This window comes from Hemicordylus capensis, chromosome 2, assembly GCF_027244095.1.
Source record: "Hemicordylus capensis ecotype Gifberg chromosome 2, rHemCap1.1.pri, whole genome shotgun sequence".
NCBI classification, from domain to species: domain Eukaryota; kingdom Metazoa; phylum Chordata; class Lepidosauria; order Squamata; family Cordylidae; genus Hemicordylus; species Hemicordylus capensis.
The window spans coordinates 118,830,971-118,837,329 of NC_069658.1; positions in this window are offsets into that span (position 1 = coordinate 118,830,971).

The window sequence follows — 6,359 nt, forward strand, 5'->3', positions numbered from 1 at the left end:
TATTGAATGCAAAATCTATATGTTAGATTGCTTCTCATTATGGATCAGGGATACATTAGAAAAATAACATTGTGCTTTATGGAATTTGTAATTTCTCTTGCTTTGATAAGAGCAGTGTTTGATTCCAAGGGTCCTAACTACTAACATTTGTCTTTGTTCTTTTGCCCTAGAAGATAAAATTTGCATATGTAATACATGTGCCATTTAAAGCAAAATCATGCAAATTTCCAAGAAATGTACTCAAAAACCATTCTGTAGAACTTTGTAAATTGCAAGTATTTTTTATATTCTGAATTTACAAAAGTACATTGCGCAATAACAATTGTATTCATTTTCAAATGAACCAGCAGTTTTAAAAAACCCAAAACCCACAATCCCTTTTTAATGGTATGTTTTCTCTAGATTATTTAAGGCAAAGTTTTGTGCAAAAGGTTTCTTCTCTGTTTCTCCTAGTACTGGCTGTTGCTAAGAAAAAACTATATAGTTGCTGGAGGGATGTTGTGGCAGGGTCAAATAGTGACAGTTGCCCTCCTACTGCTAAATAGAAGAGAATCACCACTTCAAAAGGTGCCTCTTTGCTCACTTAGCAGGGGGAAATAAAGAATTATAGCTACATATGCACCCTAACATAGTAAACCCATGAATTTAGCTGTCATTTCATTATTTTAATTTATTACATATATACCTCTTAACAGGTGAGTACTTTTATGCAAATGACAACACTAGGATTTCTGAGCATTCTAACTATGTGAATAGAAAGCACTATGCAAAATGAGTATGTAAACTCACTACTAAGATTTGATGCACAAACATATATGTAATTGGGATTTATGAGCTATCATGACATGGCATTATAGTAACATTGCAAACAGATGCGCAAGCACAGATGTTTAGGATTAGTGTGTGGCATTTTGTCTTTGAGATAGGCCTTTGGCCTGATCCAGCAGGGTTCTTTTTATATTCTGAAATTCTTATGAATGCTTTCAATCTAGGTGAAAGTAAAATACCCAAAAAGAAAGGGAAAACAAAACACAAATGTTACACAGATATATTAGAGTGTCAAAAAAATTAAACAGTCATTTACATAAACCAGTAAATCAACCACTATTTTATGTTTCTTGGCTCAAGACTGAGATGAGTAGTCCACACATTCCAGAAAAAAAATACTGATGTTTCCCTCACAATTATATGTTTATATCACATTAAATTTATGTGTGAATTTATCTATTAGTAAAAGGTCCCATGGGCATTTAAATCGCACGTTGATACAATGCTACAATGGACTTTCCCCATTAGTTGCAATTATAGCTCTTGGAGCTGTCAGAGGATGGCAAACTAGGCCTTTATGCAAAGTGTCCCATAAATCTGTGCCAAACATCATGAGTAGTCAGATTTTTTAATATTGTTTTTGTCATTTTATTAATTTCTGCAAATCCAGAAATTAATCCAGGCATTCATTCATTTCTCTCAAATGATATCAGAACCACCACACATGCATAACAGTGCCTGTTTCTTGGCATCCTAAATTTGCTGGAAACAATCTTGAAGGTGTTTTGTGCTTTCTGTGGGGTCAGATGCCATTAGAATTTTGCCATATTCATCTGTTAGAAGTCACTTTCTCATAATGCAAAAAACGTTACTTTCATGGGCTGAAAAAGTGGATTTCTGGGTTCCTCTCAACAACACCCATTGCCATAAGAGATCACGACCTCATAGGGTTTATATTCACCTAGGCTTTTGACCTCTGTAGGAATGGGGAACCTATTAGGATGGTCTACCCTCAGAGACAGATCTGATTGGTTTCCAGGCAGCTCTCAGGAAGTTTCCTGTTGCAAGGTTTATCATCTGTCAAAGCTCTTGTCAAATTCTAAAACAATAAAATGGCTCAGGTGGTTGACACAGTTGCTCAAGGATCCTTTCCCACTGAATGGAGCCTGATCAGCACCTTGATTTTTCATGGAATGATGAATCAGCAGGAGCAACAGCTTGGGAGACAATAAAGATAGATTTATGACAAAAACTGGCCCAGAGCCAGTTTAGGTCCTACTCTGGAGTGGCAAAGGCAGCAAAGAAAATGCACTTCTCCATCACCATTGTGTCCACTCAGGTAGATCATTGGAGCGGTTGTGCAGAATTTGTTACATACTCCTGGGAATTGGGGAGGAGGAGCCCTTGGAGGCTTGCTGTGATCAATTGCGCAACATTTTAGTGATAACCGCATCCATTTTGACTTTGACTCCAGGTTTATTGCAGTCACAATGGATGTGCCAGAGGCAGAAGCACCTGCTTGTCCTGTTGTAAAGATAAGTTTCAGCTTGTGCAGCCTGATGTGGACAAGATTCTCAGAAGCGTGAGGTTGACTACCTAGGCAATCCTTGCCTTCACTGGTTAATAAAAACTGCAAGAGAAGGGACGGATGGATGGAGAAGATAGTGAATGTGTGAAGGAAAGAAGAGGTGGTTTGACCACCATGAAAGAAGTCCTCCCTGGACCCCAGTTCAGGTTCAATGGACAGGTTCTAATATCCCATTATGGGGCAATGTGATTGAATTTGTGGTGTGACTCAGCTTCAGAAGATTTTGGATGAAACAGATTATTCAGATCCATTTCAGTCTGGCTGTCAGCCAGACTGTGGGACTGAAATGACTTAGTTGTCCTGCTTGACACTATGCCAAAAACTAAACAGGAGGAGTTCATTCTTGTTGGTCCTCCTGGATTTCTCAGCAGTTTTTGATACCATTAATTACAATATCCTTTTGGACTGACTCTCCAGAATGAGGTTGGGAGCACTGTGTTGTCCTAGTTCTGGTCTTACCAGGAAGGTCAGGTCCCGAAAGTGTCTCTGTGATTTTTGCTTAGCCTCGTGCCTTATAGCTTTGGGTGTCCTTCAAGGTTCTATTCAATTCCTCATATTCTTTAACATCTGCATGAAAGCTCTGGGAAAGGTTGTCAGGAGATTTAGCTGTGGTGTCATCAATATGCAGGTGAGACGCTGACCTACCTCACTATGATCCCAGAGAGGCAATGGATGTAGGCTAACAACTTGAGACCAGGAGTGCAGATTGAGGAAGCTGGAGAAGCAATTCCTCACTTAAATTTTTGAGGGGAGCATGGTGGGAAATGTAGTCCCACATGCTCTATCTGACTAAGAGCTGAGTACAGTGGAGGAGAGGAAATTGCCCCCATAGGAACTCTGCATTTAATGAAATATTTTCATTCTAGCCCCCACTAATCTGCAAGGAAACCAGAAAGAGGTATCCGAGACCATTCTATCAAAGAGAATAGTAGCAGATTTCCAGGATGAAAATCCAGGTCCCGGGCTTAGAATCTATCATCTGGAGGAGGGCCCAGGCCAGCAGCTGTGTTAGAATGCTGCTTGTTCCATGTGCTCTAACATTGCTTTTGTTTGATTCTAGTAAATTCCACAGTATCTGGACGCCTGTAAATAGAAATAAGTGTGCATAACTCCTTAAGCATGATATTCTGCAGTTAAGTTTCAGTGTTCCCCTCATGGTACAGTGGCCCTCATGGTACATTAGCCCATGTCGATTCCCCGGCCCTGGTTCCCATAGATTCCCAGGCTCTCCTCAAGAGTCTCCATTCATCCCTCTCTCTCTCTTGACTGGGCCCTGACAAAGCTCTTCCCCACCAGGCTGTTCTAGCTTTGGGCCTTCATCCATCCCCAAGCAGAGCTAGGAGGAAGAACAGCTCAGCAAACTGCCAACCATCCGTTTGATCTCTACTTTAGAGTCCAGCACAGGCAGCAAGTAAGAAGTCCTGGGACTGGAGGGAAAGAAGGAAGGTGGTGGTGGGGGGCATAACGCTCACCAACTCTAATCTCACTGTGTAAATGGGCAGAAGATTATTGTTTTGTGGATTTTAAAAAAACTTCTTTTGTTTATGTGATAGTGAGGCTATTTGATAGTGAGGCAGGCAGGTTTATTTGATAGTGAGGCAGGCGAGCCCAGTGGTTCTCTGGTGGCTAGCCCGCTAAGGTAGCCCTCCCCTTAATCCAGGTTAGAGGAACAAGTGCTATGCTAATCCAGGGAGACCCCCGCCAGGAGGCTCAAACAAGCCTCCTCGTCCTGGGTTCTACTGTGACAGGATCCTGTGAACTCTGGGGGCCAGGCGGCCTCTGATCCCTGCAGCCCCTACCGGCTCTATGATGGAGCCGGTAGTCATGTGTGCAGCTGATTCAGCCACCCAGCAATGAGTGTCTGCAGGGAGAGTGGGCTAAGCCAGGCTCTACACATGGATCGTGTGTAGAGCCTCAGTATTGTGAAAATCTGCCCTACAGTCACTACAAACAGCACACATAAAAATACATTGAATGTGACAAAAAGTTAAATCTGGACAATTTGTTTACACAAATTAAACAACTGCAATGCCTTTTTGGGCACAAAAGAACCAGGGGAAAGAAATAACTTTAAAAGTCTCCCCTCCCCCCACCCCCATTGCCTCCATTCCCTGAATGGAGGTTGTTGAAGTGACCGAGAAGAAGAACTCTGGCAAATTTAAATTCAGTACAGGAGCCAGAGAGAGCGCTCGGCCATTCAAAAGCTACACACACTAAAAATGGTCATTGCTAATTCTTTTAAAGCACTACAACAAGAGTAGCATAGCAGTTTTGGTTCGCTCCACTACTGAAAAGACAGAAGCGGGGAGCGAGAGAGTGGGAAAAATCCACATGGAGAACATACGCCTGCTTTCTTTCCTCCTTCCTCCCCTGCTTGCCTTTTACCTTTCCACACATGCCTCCCTTTCGAATTCCTACCACCACCACCCCGGCCAGCCCAGACAACCTCTGAACCTTAACTTAGATGAGTGCCGTTGTGTGTGTGCACAACTGAGGTCGGGGAAAAGAGAACAGGAAGAAACTGCTACCTTCCTCTGCAGGCGTTTGGAGAAGACTGGGCAGCTAAGCCTTCCTGGCAGGCTCCTGTGCAAGCCCCGCCCACCCTCCTCATAGCTGATTGACGGATGAGCCTCAGGAGCAGCTCAGCACAAGTTAGAGCAGCAGCAGCAGCAGCTTGCAGGCTGAAAGCCAGCAAGTAAAGAGCTCTATGGAGCTCATGCTGGTTGGCAGCCTGCCTCTGCACGCCCCCAGCCACCAAAATGCTGAATGGGACGAACATTTCCTCCCTGAAATGAAGGACATCCCTCTTAATTCAGGACAGTTGGCAACCCTAGCATGCACAACTGCGATCCTTCCTGAAGAAGGCAGTTTGCCAACAATCGCTTGCATCTTGTCACACACCAGCTTAATTACTGTAATGCACCCTAAGTGGGACTGCCCTTGAAAAGCATTTGGAAGAGGCAACTGGTTCAAAATTCTGCAACTAGAGTGATGTCGGAGTGAGGCCACATGGGAAAGAATATTCTGGTATTTTGCTTCATTTACACTGCCTTCCTGTTTGCTTCAAGGTGCAATTTCAAGTGCTCAGTGTTATTTTTAAAGTCCTACATAGTTTTGAGCCCTGGGTGACTTAGGTACACTCTGCTTCCATACAAAACTAGCTGCCTGTTAAGATACAGTATTCTATAGAGGCTCTTCTCTGTGGGCCAATGACTTCCATAGACTGGTTGATGAGCACACGAAACAGGGCCATCATATCAGTAGCCACACCCAGGCTTTGGATCATGCTATTCTAGAAGATTCACGCTGTCCTCCCTCTCTCATCTTTCAGATGATTGGTGAAGACTTTAGGACGGGATTTATTTATTTTAAAGTCTGGAGGGTTTGTTAGTGTAGTCTTTCTGGTATTAATTGTGCTTTCATTGCATTTATTTTATTGACCAACATTCCATGGAGGGGAACGTCGATCTTAGGGAACCCACCTGGCTACCGTGCACATAACAGGCAGCCCCTGACGCTGTTTCACAATGACTTAAAGCAGCATCCATGCAGTTGTGTGGCACTACTTCCATTAAGGAAGTAATGCTGTGCAACTGTGCGGATGCTGTTTTAAGTCGTTATGCAAGTGCCCTCTTGCACAACACCATTGGGGCTGCTTGCCACATGTGCAGCAGCCCCAGCAGGTCCCTAGTGCTGGTGTTATGCTGTGCAGAATGTCGGCCATTGTTCTTAAGATGTTGTTCGTCACTTTGGGACTGAAGAGAAAACTGGGTTATAGATTTTAAATACACTGCACACAGAAGAGAGTAACATGTTAGATTTGCTAATAACACTCATGTATTCTCTTTGTCGTGCAGAATGAAAAACATTCTCCTACCACATTGTCCTGTTCATTCCTATAGACAATGGCTAATATAGTTGGCGGTCACACAGTTCTGCTTATAAGGCCTCTTCCGATCCTCCAGGGTTAGCAGCTAACTGCTGGGCACAGGTTACTCCTGGT